A 17356-nucleotide genomic window follows, 5' to 3' on the forward strand; every position below is an offset into this window, starting at 1 on the left:
TTGAATCTGTAGATTGCCTTTGGTAGGATGGCCATTTTTACTATGAAATTCTGCCAATCCATGAGCATTGGATATTTCTTCATTTTCTGAAATCTTCGATTTCTTTCTTGAGAGACTTGAATTATTGTCATACAGATTTTTCACTTGTTTGGTTAGAGTTACCCCAAGATACTTTATATTGTTTGTGGCTATTGTGAAGAGAGTTATTTCCCTCATTTTTCTCAGCCTGTTTATCACTTGTTTGTAGGAAGGCTATTGATTTGAGTTAAATTATACCCAGCCACTTTGCTGAAGTTGTTTATCATCGGAAGAAGTTATCCAGTAGAATTTTTATGATTGTTTATATATATTATCATATCATCTGCAAATAGTGATAACTTTATTTTTTTCTTTGCCAATTTGTATCCCTTTTATCTCTTTTTGTTGTCTTATTGTTCTAGCTAGCACTTTGAGTACTACATTGAATAGATATGAGGAATATGGGCATCCTTGTATTGTCCCTAATTTTAGTGGGATTGCTTCAAGTATCTCTCAATTTAATTTGATATTGGCTGTCGGTTTGCAGTAAATCACTCTTTTATTATGTTTAGGGATTGGCCTTGAATTCCTTATCTCTCTAATACTTTTAACATGAAGGGGTGTTGTGTTTTGTCAAACACTTTTTCTGAAACTAAGGAGATGATCATGTGATTGTTTTTCCTTCAGTTTCTTTATATAGTGAATTATATTGATGGATTTTTCAAATATTGAACCAATCTTGCATCACTGGGATGAAGCTTACTTGATTGTGGTAAAGGATGGTTTTGATGTGTTCTTTAATTCGGTTTGCAAGAATTTTGTTGAGTATTTTTGCATCAATATTCATAAGTGAATTTGGTCTAAAGTAGTCTGATTTGTTTGGGTCCTTGTGTGGTTTAGGTACTAGAGCAATTGTGGCTTCACAGAATGATTTACATGGGGTTCCTTCTGTTTCTATTTTTTTAGAATAGTTTGAGAAATATTGGTATTAGATCTTCTTTGAAATTCTGGTAGAATTCTACACTTAATCCATTTGGCTGTGGTTTTTTTTTTTTTTTTTTTTTTTTTGGTTGACAGGTTTTTAGTGACTTACATTTCCTTATGGGATATGGGCCTGTTTAGATAGTTTACCTGCTCTTGATTTAGCTTTGGTATGTTGTACCTGTCTAGAAAACCATCACTTTTATCTAGATTTTCCAGTTTTGTTGAGTATAGGCTTTTTTAGTAGGATCTGATGATTTCTTTTTAATTTCCTCCATTTCTGTTGTTATATCTCCCTATACATTTCTGATTTTGTTAATTTTGGATAGTTCCTCTGGGCCTGTTACTTAGTTTGGGTAGGGGTTTATATATCTTGTTTATTTTCTCAAAGAACAAGCTTTTGGTTTTGTTGATTTTTTTTTTTTTTTTTTGGATTATTCTCTTTGTTTCTATTTGGTTGGTTTTGCCCATGAGTTTGACTATTTCCAGCTGTCTACTCTTCAAGCTAGGGTGCTTTCGCTTCTTTTTGTTCTGGGGCTCTCATGTGGGATCTTAATTTGCTAGTGTATGATTTCTTTAGTTTCTTATCAGGGCACTTAGGGCTATGAATTTTTCTCTTGGCACTGCTTTTATTGAGTCTCATAAGTTTCAATATGTGTGTCAATATTATCATTAAATTCCCGGAAGTGTTTAATTTCTTTCTTTATTTCTTCCTTGACCAAGTTGTCACTGAGGAGAGAGCTGTTTAGTTTCTGTGTGTATGTGAGCTTTCCATTGTTTTTTGTTTTTCTGTTATTGAAGACCAGCCTTAGACCATGCTGATCTCATAGGATGTACTAGATTTTGTCCATCTTCTTGTTTTGGTTGAGGGTTGTTTTGTGATAAATCATATGGTCAGTTTTGGAGAAGGTACCATGAGGTGCTCAGAAGAAGGTGCTTTCTTTTGTTTCAGGGTGAAATGTTATGTAAATATCTGTTAAATTCATGTGATTCACAACCTCTATTAGTTTCACTGTGTCTCTGTTTAGTTTCTGTTTCAATGACCTGTTCATTGGTGAAAGTCGGGTGTTTATGCCTCCCACTACTATTGTGTGGGATTCAATTTGAGTTTTATGCTTTATTAAAGTTTCTTGTATGAATGTGATTGCCCATGCATTTGGAGCATAGATGCTCTGAATTGAGACTTCCTATTGGTGGATTTTTCCTTTGGTAAATATGAAGTATTCTTCCTCATCAAGTTTGATAACTTTTGGTTCAAAGTATATTTTATTAGATTTTAGGATGTCAACTCTAGCTTGTTTCTTAAGACCATTTGCTTGGAAGACATTTTTCCAACCTTTTATTCTGAGATACTTTTGTCTTTGTTATTGAGGTGTGTTTCTTGTATGCAGTAAAACGCTGGATTGTGTTGGCATCTCCAGTCTGTTAGCTTATGTCTTTTTAATGGTGAGTTGAGTCCATTCATATTTAGAGATATTAAAGACAGATGACTGTTGCTTTCTGTTATGTTGGTTTTAGGTGCTTGTGGTTCTCTCCTTTTGCCTTTGTTGTTAGATGCTTAATATATTGTCTTTTATTTGAATTAGGTACATTCCTTGTGTTGGAGCTTTTTTCTAAGATTCTCTGTAGTGCTGGATTGGTAGCTTGATACTGTTTGAATTTAATTTTTTTCTTGGAATATTTTGTTTTCTCCATCTATGTTGATTGAGAGTTTTTCTGGGTACTGTAGCCTGGGCTGGCATTTGTGTTCTCTTAGAGTCTACATGACCTCTGACCAGGCTCTTCTGGCTTTCCCAGTCTCTGGTGTGAAGTCTTGTATAATTCTGATAGGTCTACCTTTTTATGTTACTTGGCCCTTTTCCCTTGCAGCTTTTAATATTCTTTGCTGTTGTTGTTGTTCTGTGTGTTTAGTGTTTTGATTTTTATGTGACAAGAGGATTTTTCTCTTCTGGTCTCATTTATTTGGTGTTCTTGTACCGTTATGGCCATCTCTTCCCTTAGGTTGGGTAAGTTTTCTTCTATGGTTTTGTTGAAATCCTTTTCAGGTCCTTTGAGCTGGAAATCTTCATTCTCTTTTCCTATTTTTCTTAGATTTGGTCTTTCCATTGTGTCCTAGATTTAGAGGATCTCTCTTCTATCTCTTGTATGTTGTTGGTGATGCTTATATCTGTAATTCCTGACCCCTTTCCTGGGTTTTCTATTTCAGGGGTTGCCTCCATTTGTGTTTTCTTTATTATTTCTACTTCCACTTTTAGGTCTTGGACTACTTTATTTCATTCCTTCATCTGACTGTGTTTTCGTATATTTCATTAAGAGATTTATTTGCTTCTTCTTTAATGGTATCTACCTATTTATCTGTGTTTTCCTGTATTTCTTTCAATGAGTCAGTTATATCCTCCTTAAAGGACTCTATTATCTTCATGAGATAGGATTTTAGGTCAACATCCTGATTTTTAGGTGTGTTGGTGTATTCAGGGCTTGCTGTGGTGGGAGAGCAGGGTTCTAATGATGCCCACATATATTGGATTCTGTTGCTTATGGACTTGCACTTACCTCTCATCATCTGGTTATCCCTGGTGTTTGCTGGTCTGAGTCTGTCCCTTTTTGTCCCTGGGTTGCTTCAGCCCTACTGGTAATCCTGTGGCCATGGCTGTAGCAGACTACCTGTGGGGCCTTCCAACTGGTGGCTCTTCAGAGGGGCAGAGAAGCTGTTGATATGTTGCCCTGGCTGCAGTAGATCTCCTGGGAGGTCTTCAGACTTTTGGGTCTTCAGAGGAGCAATTAAGCTGTTGTCCTGTGTGATGCTGTTCCCCGGGGTGCCTACGGACTGTGATTTGTTTCCCTGTGTGCAGCAGAACTTCAAGGATGCTTTCAGTCTATTGGGTCAGTTGTCCTGCATGCCACAGAACCCCTGGGAGGTCTTCAGTCTTTGGTGTCTGTTGCCCAGGAACTTCAGGGATGCCTTCAAACTGTGGTGCCTTCAAGGAAGCAGACATACTGGTGATCAGTTCCTCAGTTGCTCTATGGGCAGAGGATCTCCTAGGATGCCTTCAGACTGTGGTATCATGTGGGCGGGACCAGGAAAGGCAGCCTGTGTTTTGGTTGAGTGAAGCTTACTCCAGAGACCCAGTAGAAAACTCTACATGGGACATAACAGTGTGTCACGTTCCCAGACATAGGTGCCTGACACCATGGAGCCCCCAGCCCCATAATCCTGTGATTATGTCAAGTCCCCAAGCTCCTGGTATTCTAGACTTCATGCTCACAGTTACCTGACAATAGCTAGTGATGCTCCTCCCTACAGCTACCCTGCAACTTCAAGAAAGCCCAGTCCACTATAAAAGGGGCTGCTTGGCCCTCCTCTCTCTCTTAAGCTGGTAGCTTTCATTCTCATCTCTAGCTCTCCTTCTTTCTCTCCCTCACCCCCACTCAATGTGGCCATGGCCAGTCTCTCTTCTACCTTCTCTCTTTCTTTTTGTCTTTCTACAATAAAGCTCTAAAACCATGGACTGTCTCTGCTCATTAGACCTGCCGTACTTGAATGATGGAATAGGCCTTCCCCTAAAGAGACAGGGCTCTTAGGGTTACCAAGGACTCTTGCCCACACAGACACCACCCAGCACCCCCTCTCTCCCCTGCCCTCTTCTCCCTTTGGCCCATGGAATGACCGAGCTGCTCCCATGGTCCTCACTTTGTTCTCAGCTCTTCCATGGTGTCCAGTGATGTCCTGTGATGCCCAAAAGCTAAAACCTGTCATCTCTGGCTTCTGTAAGGCCCAGAGACCCCAGATTCCTCCCTCTCTACCCCTGTGAACTGGAGTTCTGTGGCTTTCCACAGACAGACGTCCAGCTGGGACTGTGTGGAGAGCACACAATAGTCCCCTGCATCTACCTGCCCAGAGCACCAGAGCTCTGGCCGGATGTGGGTTCTCTCCCACCCCTTTTACTTCCCCGTGCCCATTGCCTAGCAGTATCAGCTGTCCTGCTTGTAGTAGATCTCCTGGGATGCCATTTGCTCTATGTGCAGCAGATCTCCTGGGATGGCTCAGCATATGGTGTCTTCAGGGGAGCAGACTAGCTAGCCTGTCCCAGAAGAAAGGACTAGGTGTAAGGTGAATGGTATTTGATGGGCATGTGTTGGGGGGGGGGTGTTGATGGGTCGTGAGGCCACTTGGCTCCCAAAAGAATCTGTGGGACTTAGGGAGGGTTCTTACTAACTTCTCTAAGTGCAACATATCTTCTAGGATGGCTCAGGATATGGTATGTTCAGGGGAGCAGACTAGCTATAAGTCTCTCTTCAAATCTTTTTTTTTGAATTCATATTTTTATCAAGAGATAACTACTGTAAGATAAATATTAGATTCAAAGTATATTAATCATTTACTTATTATTTATTAAAACATGTATACAAAAAGCATTCTTTGTGTAGTGTATCCATCATAATTTTTCCAATATTGAATCTAATATAATAATATATAAGAAAACACATTACCTATTATGTAATTTATCAAAAAATCTATAAAAGAATGAATTCTCTCAATTTTCTTAATTTATTGTTGTTAAGAGCCTAATTTGTAATGAAACTCAAACAAATAATGGTCTCAGAAATTCAGTTTCATCCCGGAGTTGTAAAGAGACTAAAAGAAAATGAAGAGACAAATAAGTAGTCCCATTAAAATACAAGCTAGGTTCTGAAACCATGAATTGTTTCAAAGAGAGATACTGTAAATGAGAATAGCTTGTAACAATGTACAGAGGCAGAACAGTTTATTACAATTGGTTAGAGTGTTTAAATCAATTACTGGGGAGAAAGAAAAACAAATTGGGCCAGACAGAAAATAAGTAGACTGAGATTGCCAGTGGGCATTTTACAGGGCTAGTTCTGACAAGACACTTAGATTCTATATGTTAGCAAGATAATTACATTGCCAGACGGTGGGAAAAAAAATGAGTCTCTAAATGTCAAGAATGTCAATGCACAATTCCAAGTATCTCTAGAATTCAGGAGCCCTTTGAGTTCCTTAATAGAGAAAAAACTTATTTGTCTCATTTGTTTTGAATAATACCCAATACATTCAATCAATTCAAAGCTAGATTTGTTAGATATTGATATACCATACCCAAGAATAGGAAATACTTATTTAGATGTACTAGTCAAAATATTGGTTTTGTTTATTAAAATGTTTTATTGTATTTAAAACAAATAAAATAAATTTGATTTTCTTTGCTGAATTTATTTCAAAGACTTCACTATTGTTTTAAAAGGAAAACTCATTTGAGGAAGGATGGTGACATCAATCTGCCTACAAAATCTTCAACCCAGAATTTTCCTTGCCTACAAGATGTACAAGAATAAAGATGAAGCAGAGACCAAGAGAATGGCCAACCAGTGACTGCCCCACCATGAGACTTATCCCATGTGAAATAGTCAACCACTGACACTATTAATGATGCTCTGTTATTCTTATAGACCTGACAGAACTGTCTCCTGAGAGGCTTCATCTATCAGCTCAGCAGGAGATGGAGGCAGATGCAGAAATCCACAGACATATGTGAGGTGGAACTTGAGAATTCTTCTAGAAGAGTGAGAAATAGAATTGTACAAGCTGGAAGGCTCAGAGACACCACAAGAAGACATATAGAGACAATTAACCTGGTCCCTTGTTGAGTCATAGAGAATGGGCCACTAACCAGGAAGCATACAGAGGCTGGGCCTACACATTTGCACCAAATGTGCAGCTTGGTCCTCATATGTGTCACCTTACAAATGGTGTGTTTGGGGGTGGGGGGACTCTGTTCCATTATACTACCTTTTTTTCACCATACCTGGACTGCCTGCTTAGACTAGATATCCCCAGGTGAGATGATACCCAAGGGGCATCTCCACCTTCCTTGAGAATAAGGAGAAGGGCAATGGGGTGGTGGTGGAGGAATTTGTCAGGGTGAGCCTGAGAGGACAAAAAGGAGGAGGGACTGTGAATAGAATATAAATAAAATTTTAAATTATTGAAATAATAGTACTTGAAAACTGAGAACATGAAAGCCATGTGATTATGAGTGTGCACTGAGACATAAAGTTACTTCCTTGAGTCCTACTAACTCTAATACATTTTGAAAAATTTATATCTAGTAATCATGTGTTTGGGCGTTTCCTTTTTTGTGAAGTGATATCGTGACCAAGACAACTTTCATAAAGCACAACATTTAATTAGGGCTGGCTTACAGTTTCAGAGGTACAATCCATTATTATCATGGTAGGAAGCATGTCAGAATCCAATCTGTCATGGCACTGGAGAAGGAATGGAGAGTTCTACACCTTGATCTGAGGGCAGCTAGGAGGGGACTGACTTCCAGGCAACTAGAGGGAGTCTCAAAGCTCAGCCCCACAGTGACACACACCTCCTCCAACAAGGCCATACCTTCTAATAATGACACCTCCTGGGCCAAGCAGATTCAAACCACCCCACATGGTTAGTTGAAAACACATACACACACACACACACACACACACACACACACACACACACACACACACACACAGATGTGTGTATGATATATAAGTATATGTACAAGGTATATATGTATATGTGTGTTTGTGTACATATATTTGAGTTTATGCATATATGTATACATTTGGCTACATGTATACATGTAAAGGTAGGTAGAGATTTTGATCTAGATAGAAAACATCAAGATGAATATGTGTGTACATATGGAAATATTTATGTGCATATTAAGATATCTAGTGAATCCAAATAAAAGAAATTTATGATATTCTGTTATCTGCCTATGAATTCTTAGTCATTCATTCAGAGTGTCAATACCTTTCTGTGATCTTCAATTTAGTAGTAATCAACCATTATGTAATGCTACAACTATAAAAATTTTGACATGTGTATTGTTATCATTTTGTCAATGTATGTGTATTCTACATATCAATATAATGAGATTCCCCACTGACAGCCTTGTGCCAGGAAGTCCTGTTCAAAATACCATCTTATCAGCAGGAGCAACTCCACCAAGAAATGTTGACTGTTGAATTACCCAGAATGAGGATTTGAGGCAGAATTTGAAACTTAGAATCATTTTATAGAAGAAAACTACAGCCTATCATTCTGGGACATAGCAACAAAGAGAATGTCTATATAGAATCTGGCCTGAAATTCTTTGCCACCTTGAGAAGAACAACCAAACCAAATTGTCTTTTGGAATTATTGCATGGTAAATCAAAATGGTTGAACTTCTAATATTTGGGTACCTTAATCATTAGAAATAGGTTGCCACTGAAGTTCAGGGATGTAGGCAGTACCATGCAAATGAGATGAGCTTTTAAGAGGCTAGTACACTGACAGCACTCCCAGAACCTAGGACAATCTGTATTTCTTTGAGAAATATTCACTATGGGTATAATGGGTATAATGGTTTCCATTAAGCTAATTAAATAGTTTTCTCTAATTTTAATAGCACTCTACATGCAAGATCCCATTTAAGTAATGTCATGTTATATTTACTTATGTTTAATCATATTCTGCTTATTATTATGGTTTAATTTTTATGTGATTTAATAAACCAAGCCAATACCTGTATAGTACATCAAAGAGGAAAAAATCTTTATATTAATCAAAATAAATCATTCAAATCAAAAATTAATATCAAAACAGCTTTGACTGACAGTTTGTATGAAGATATATTTTGTTGGGCTTTAAACTGTTGTGTGAAACATGTTCTGTTTTGATATTAGTGATCTTACTTACATGGAATGTTAAACCTAATGTGTGACACTTGATATTAAACTCTAGCTCATAAGAACAAATTTTCTCTTCAAACCCTTCCTTAAATCCTCCATACAAGTGAAACATAAAATATCGAAGGCAAATATTATCGTATTTTTATTACATTTTCTGCCAGTTGTAATATCTAATATCCTCATGTTGCTTCTTTGACATTGTGGAAACATCACTGAAATAGAAGCTACTTTCTTTTCACACACATCCTTTAAAAGAAGATCATTAATCCAAATGCTTAAATTGTATAAGGACAAGCACACGATAATGTGACACTCCATGCACGATTGGAAGAAAGCCTATGTTTTAGACTGAGATTTTTTAAAATATTTTTTATTACATATTTTCCTCAATTTCATTTCCAATGCTATCCCAAAAGTCCCCCTAGATTTTTTTTATTATTGCTGTTCCTCACAATTCCTATGCTGAAATCCTAATTGTTAATAGTACCTGATAGTGAACTTTCAAAGGAGATGAATCAATTATAATGGAATGATCACGAAAGCAATTACTCCAGTTATAAGAACATTTTCAGAGATTATTATTCATATTTTCTGTGACATGGGGATATAACAAAATATAGTAATCTAGCAGAGAGTGTTTACTAAAACTTGATTAGCATCATAATAAATATCCTGTCAGTCTCCATGGTCATGACAAAGCATTATCAACTCTATATAAACTAAGTTTATGATCCTACATTATAAAACAACTGGACTGAAAACATGGACAGAAACAAAGAAAAACATGAATGATCCTAGTCACAGTGTTCTTTGCCTTAAAGAAACTTTGAAATTTTATGAGGTCGCATTTGTCTATTTTTGATCTTAGAAAATATATTGGTGTTCTGTTCAGGAAATTTTCCTCTGTGCCATGTGTTCGAGGCACTTCCATACTTTCTCTTCTATAAATTTCAGTGTATCTGGTTTCATGTGGACATCCTCAATCCACCTGGACTTGAGCTTTGTACAAGGAGATTAGAATGGATCCATGTGCATTCTTCTATATGCTGACTACCAGTTGAACCAGCACCACATGTTGAAAATGTCTTTTATCCACTGGATGGTTTTAGATCCTTTGTCAAAGATCAAGTGACCATAGGTGTGTGGGTTCATTTCTGAGACTTTAATTCTATTCTATAGATCTACCTGCCTGTCTCTGTACCAACATCATACAGGTTTTTTTTTTATTATTATTACTATAGTTCTGTAATATAGCATGAGGTCAGGGATGATGATTGCCCCAGATGTCCTTTTGTTTTTGAAAATAGCTTTCACTATCCTGGGCTATTTGTTATTCCAAATCAATTTGAGAATTGTTCTTTCTAACTCTATGAAGAATTGAGTTGTAACTTTGATCGAGATTTCATTGAATCTGTAGCTTGCTTTCAGCAAGATGGACTTTTTTACCATATTAATCCTGCCAATCCATGAGCATGGGAGATCTTTCCATCTTCTGAGATCTTCTTTGACTTCTTTCTTCAGAGACTTGAAGTTCATGTCAAATAGATCTTTCCCTGCTTGGTTAGAGTCACACCAAGGCATTTTATATTATTTGTGACTATTGTGAGGGATGCCATTTCCCTAATATCTTTCTCAATCTGTTTACCCTTTGGGTAGAGGAAGGCTACTGATTTGTTTGAATTAATTTTATATCTAACCACGTTGACAAAGTTGTTTATCAGGTTTAGGAGTTCTCAAGTGAAATATTTGGGGTCACTTAAGTATATGATCATATATGCAAATGGCGATATTTTATATGCTTCCTTTCCAGTTTGTATCCCTTTGACCTGCTTTTGTTGTGTAATTGTTCTGGCTAGGACTTCAAGTACTATATTCAATAGGTAGGGAGAAAGTGGGCAGCCTTGTCTAGTCCCTGATTTTAGTAGGATTTCTTCAAGTTCTCTCTATTTAGTTTGTTTTAGCTACTGATTTGCTGTATATTGCTTTTATTATTTACATGTATGGACCTTGAATTCCTGATATTTCCAAGACTTTTCCATGAAGGGTACTGAATTTTGTCAAATGCTTTCTCAGTATCTAATGAGATAATCATGTGGTTTGGTTTTTTTCTTTGAGTTTGATTATATAGTGGGTTAAGTTGATGGATTTCTGTATACTGAACCATCCCCACATCCCTGGGATGAAACATACTTGACCATGATGGATGATTGTTTTGATGTGTTCTTGGATTCGGGTTGTGAGAATTTTATTGAGTATTGTTGCATCAATATTTATAAGAGAAATTGGTCTGAAGTACTCTTTCTTAGTTGAGTCTTTGTGTGGCTTAGGTATCAAACTAATTGTGGCTTCATAGAATGAATTGGGTATTGTTGCTTTTGTTTCTGTTTTGTGGAAACATTTGAAGAGAATTGGTATTAGGTCTTCTTACACAATGCAATACTACTCAGCTATTAAAAACAATGACTTCATGAAACTCATAGGCAAATTGTTTGAACTAGAAAATATCATCTTGAGTGAGGTAACCCAATTACAAAAGAACACATATGCTATGCACTCACTAATAAGTGGATATTAGACCAAAAGTTCGGAATACCCAAAATACATTTTACAGACCACATCTAGCTCAAGAAGAAAGAATAACAAAGTGTGGATGCTTCTGTCCTCCTTAGAATGTGGAATAAAATACTCAAGAGAATAAATATGAAGACAAAGTGTAGAGTATAGAGTGACAGAAAGGTCATCAAGAGCCTGCCCCACCTGGGGATCCTTCCCATATACATTCACAAAACCCAGACACTATTGTGGATGCCAACAAGTGCTTGCTGACAGGAGCCTGATATAGCTCTCTCCTGAGAGACTCTGCCAGAGCTTGAATGAATGTTCGTAGCCAACCAGTGTAATGAGCATGAGGTTCCCAGTGGAGGAGTTAAAGAAAGGACTGAAGGAGCTTACAGAACTTGCATCCCCATAGAAACAACATCAGTATCAACCAACCAGATCCCCCCAGGTTTCCCATGGACTAAAGTACCAACCAAAGATCATACATGGAGTGACCCTTGGCACCAGCTGCATATGGAGCAGAGGATGGCCTTGTAGGGAATCAATGGGAGGAGAGGCTGTTGGTCCTATTAAGGCTCAATGCCCCAGTGTAAGGCAGGGAGTGGGAGTGAGTGGGTGGGTGGGGGAACACCCTCATAGAAGAAGGGGGAGGGAAGATAAGATAGGAAAGGGGATAACATTTGAAATGTAAATAAAGAAACTATCCAATAGAAAACAACAACAGCAACAACAAAACAAAAAACAAATGATCAGATTTTCCAGATCCAATGAAAATGTCTTCATAAAGTAAAAGCCTTCTTCATTTGATTTAATTTGCATAAGCATCCCAAAGTTAATTTTCTTGCGCTGCCCTTAGCCTTTTATCTTTACCAAAGTACCTTAAGCCTCATACTCCTCTGTAAAAGGAATTAATTATTCTAGCTAGACCATATAAAAGACATATAACCCATAAGCCTAGATTGAGCAGGTTTAGGGCTATTTCAGCTTAAACCCCAGCTATATGTCCTTGCTAACTTGCTGTTTCTCTTTACCATGTGTTCATGGTCCATCTCATTTCATGGCAGCTGCCTCCTTACTTGGTCTCCTTTCTTCTATGGTTTCTTTACCTGCAACCCACAGCCAGGTAATTGAAAACCAGCCAACCTTTATCTACTGTCCAATCACAGACTTTAGCTTTTTATCTACCAATTAATTTAGGAAACAAGTTTACATAGCATCATTTGTTATGCATGAGGATCACCTCCTTCTTAAGGATCTACTTGAGGTGGAGAAGGACAATCAGATGTTGGGGCCAGTGTTTAAATTTTGAATATATCTTCCTGTAACTCCTTTTATCTGTCTTTCTTTGCCATATTTCTGAAGCCTTAAGTATATGTTCAAGCTTTTTCTCTCCTTCTCTACATTTCTCAGTACTCCATGTTTCCTAATATAACTAACATTGTGTGGAGCTTTGGTGTTTTATATCAACTTTACTTTGAAAATTTATATATGATGGATATACTATTTGTTGTCAATATACTTCAGAGGATTTGAATGCAGGATTGTGGGACTTGATCAAAAATATCATACAGTGTGAAAGAGTTTCTCTTCACTATCACTATTCTAGTATGAACTACAAACAAGGTTGTGTTTTGAAGAATGTCATTGTCAATGTTCTCTCTATGGCAATTAACTGTCTAAAATGATAAATTATAGACAATAATGACTTAAGTTGGAGAAATGCCTAACTTAAGGAATAAAATATTTATCAATCCTCTATCAGTTGAAGGAAACAGTATTGTTCATGATACTTGATAAAAGAATTTCTCATTCTTCATACCAAACCATAGCTCTTTTGTTTGCTACAGGCTAAGAAATTCTAACAATACTTGTCAAATGAGTATTAAAATATTTTAAGTTGAAGATTTAATATTTTACTGCATTGTATTTTTAAAAACTCTAACAATGAAGAAAAAGATTTTATTGGGTATTTATAAGCCTTGCTCCATTATAAAAGAAACCTAAACTGATCATGGTTTCTGTCTTGTCAGTGTTTTTGCTCTTTGGGGTGGCATACATATTTTAAACATAGAATTAAAGGTTATAAGGAAAATAAGAGCTTAAGCCACAACAGGCAAAGTATATCAACATACTGGGAGAGAGCTAGCATTCTAAGAATTACCTAAATATGTACAAATATTGCCCGTGAGACTATTACTTCCTGAAATCTAGGTCATCTATATTTAGATAAACCCAAAAGAAACTCTTAGTAGTACATATTATCACAATCTATGATTCAGGATCTATATAAATCTTGGTTTTTCTGTCTTTAAAACAGGGCATGTTAATGTGCTAAAGCCAAGGATTTCCGTGACCGCAAGAAATTCAATATGTTAAAATATGAATAAATTTTATAACAGTTTTCTTGATAATAAAATAAGTTTTTTCCCAAATGCAACTCTCCTAATATATTTGCAAAATATTTGGCTATCAATTATCATGAACAACACTATCCACATACATATAGTTCCTCTAGGAAGACAAGTCTGAATTAGACCATTAGATCACTGCCAAAAGACAACAATTCATTTAAAAAACTAGAACTTTTGATGAAATGTTTGTAATTTCTAGAATACAGTGAATTTATTTGCACTACTCATTCCAAAATATCAAGATCATATCATTAACAAAATTTCATTTGCTTATTGATACACTTTCAAATTGAAATCATATGAACTCACTCTGTAGACATACAGGAATGTCTGAATTCCTGGGAAATCACCCCAATAGTCTGTAAATGTGTGTAGTCTTCCTTTTATTACTGCTTAAGAAACTCTTCCAAAAGAGATGGAAAATTTGAAATAGCATCTCTGTCATTATTCTATCCACATGGTTGGCAAAGTGTAATTGTTAGAAAACAGAGCTGTTCTATCCCATTGGCCAAGAAAACACTTTTGATCCTGGAACACACTAATAATTATTAGTGTTTTTGTTGAGTCTTGTGGTAGTAAATTTTGGAAAGAGGCATGGGAAGAACATTTTGGTATATACTCATATGTTAGCAAAACTGAAAATATTTTCAGTATTGACATAAGATAGAAACAAGACTACTAGTTCCAGAAATGAGTGTCTTTTTACTTTAAATTTTAACAGGATAATATAATTTTCTCTTTCTGGAGACCTTTTAATGTGATAGAAGTCATTACATGTTAACATTGTTTAGTCTCCAGACAGGAGAATGTTTCATTTTCTCTTTGCTTCTGCAGAGGCTCATTAAGTATATTTTACTCACTTTTTTCATTGTTAAATATGTGCAATATGGATATGAAATACTTTCCTAACTGAAATGTGTAATCAAATGACTTCCCATGGAAAATATTCACTTTTAAAAAATGAAATTTGCTATAAATGAGAAGCAGAATGACTGTAGAAAAAATTGTTTACAAGTATACATAAAAAGGAAAGAAAGAAAAAGAGGAAGGAAGCAAGAAAAGAAGGAAACAAGGAAATAGACTACAAAATTTCCTATTATTCTTGGATCTCTATGATTAATAGGCAACAACTGAAAACTAGCCTCTAATTTTAGGATTCACAGTCATAAATATTTTATTTGCTTTTTATTTAGAATCTCACTCTTAAGTCTCAGCTAGCTTTGAGCTCAAACCAGTTCTCCTACCTCAGCCCCCAAGTTCAGGTTTACAGATGTGAAGAATCATGCCATCTAGACTTAACAAGCTAATGTTAAAATATTTTGAGAAGCTAGGAGGTGATGGGACACTGTTTAGTCCCAGCACTCTGGGAAGTAAAGGCAGGAAGATCTCTGATTTCAAGTCCAGCTAGGTCTATGAAATGAGTTATAGGACATCAAGGGACATGCACACACACACACACACACACACACACACACACACACACACACTCACACTCACACAACACACACAAACAGCTCTTACTAGTAAAACCAAATAACAACATCATCAATAGCAGCAACAATAATAAAAATAAATAAGACATTTTGAGTAGTATCAACTCGTCTAGCTTTATTTGAATGAGGTAATGTATTAAATGAAGCAATAAATAGACTCAAAGGAACTTTATAATTCTATAATGAAAAACAAATATGCAGAACAAAAACATGTGAGTTGTGACATAAATAAGAATAAGAATAAGGTAGAAACGTAATGAAAATGTTCATATGAACTTTGGCAGTCCATGTGATCACAGACACACAAAGACACACAGACACACACACACACACACAGAGAGAGAGAGAGAGAGAGAGAGAGAGAGAGAGAGAGGATGAAAGAGAGATTTATAAATGAAAATGAATGAGTGAATGAATAAATAAATAGATAAATAAATAAATAAATAAATAAATAAATAAATACATGCGTGTTCAATGAGTACTGATATGTAGTTAAGAATGGTTGGATTATGAGATTACTCAGTGATTAAAAGCACTTTTTCATCTTGTAGAATTTTCTTGTTTGGTTCTCAGCACCTATGTGATGTCTCAGAATCTCTTAAACCTTGAGTCTCAGATGAGCTAATGCTGATTTCTAGCATTTGTGAGCTCAGCATGTATATGGTGCATATTCATAGGCACCATCTTCATACACATAAGTTAAAAATGTATAAATATTTAAATTTTTCTTAAAGTCCACTAATAAAAAATAAAAATGCCTGCCACAAGTTTAATGTAAATATTGCCAAAATACTATATGAAGTGTTTGTGTATGAAATACATAAAGTATAATTATAAGTCAATGATGTGAAGAAATATAAACATAAGAAAAATTTCAAAAAAGTTTCATAAACTCTATAATAACCTCTAAAAAGATGGTAAAATCATAGCAACTGAGAAAATACAAACTGAAACTAAAATAAGATTCTACTTCATATTCAGTTCAAAAACTAATATTAAGAAGACCAACCACAACAAGTAATCAAGAGAATATGGGAAATTAAAATTTCACTGAAGACTGGGACATAAAATAGTACAAATAACTTCAAACATAAATAGGGATTTGTTTAAAATACATTTACCTTTTCTCCTGTTTATCCACAGAAATAATATCAAGTGCCCACACATAGACTTCTATAAAGATGCCTATGGCAATTTTGTAGAAAGTGTTCTAAATCAGAGATTTTGTATGCGCATATGCTGAGTGAATAGATAAAGAGGTGAATCAAGAAACATTGTTTTGCAATGAACTGTTGATACATACTGTAGCATAGAAATAATGCAAAAGTATAGCAATGAAAGGAAATAAGTACACCAGACAACACTGCATAATTCCTTCTCTAAAATATTCCACAAAAAGTAAAGATCCAGACTTAAAAAGGAGGCTGTGTACTGTTTGTGTTCAGGTGGTGACTTCAAATACGAATTGTAGTTTCTTGATCGCTCTTATAAAACCATTTGTGTGGCTAAGCATAGATCTTACACTAGTTTTGTCTTCTCTCCTTCAAGTCAAGCAAAAGTCATGAATTTCTTCTTCATCATACTAAAATTCACAAAAGGTTTATTACTATATTTTATAATGTCTTCTTGTGCTGAGCAAAAATTTGTTCTTGTAGATATCTTTACTGAACTTTTTCTTAGCCTTGTTTATCTGAGTGTTCCACTTCCTATGTTTTATACTCAACACAGTGGCCAGAGTAATTCTTTGAAAATATGGGATAGATCATGTCAGAAGGAAATCTAAACCCCACATTCCCTTATTGCCTTCCTTCTTTTCTCTTTCTCCCCATCCTCTTCTCTCCTCCAGTCGTTGGTACTTTTTGTTCAGTCACAAGTATTACCAAGTTATTCCTTGGGCTTCAGAGTGACGTTTTGACTATTGCAAAGAAAATCACTTTTTCAAATAAACATTTGCACATCTAAGTCCTGTATCTTCTTCTCAAATAGTCCAGCTACCATTGGATTTTCGGCTGTGCACAAACTACCTCCTTTAGCCGTTTTTTCTTATCCTGATCCACTTTTTCTGATTTTAAGAGCATTGTTCACTTTCTAGGTTGCTCTTTCAAAACTAGTTGTTACTAAATGAATCACACCCTTTTATTTGCCAAG

This window comes from Mus musculus, chromosome 10 (genome assembly GCF_000001635.26).
Source record: "Mus musculus strain C57BL/6J chromosome 10, GRCm38.p6 C57BL/6J".
Taxonomy (NCBI): domain Eukaryota; kingdom Metazoa; phylum Chordata; class Mammalia; order Rodentia; family Muridae; genus Mus; species Mus musculus.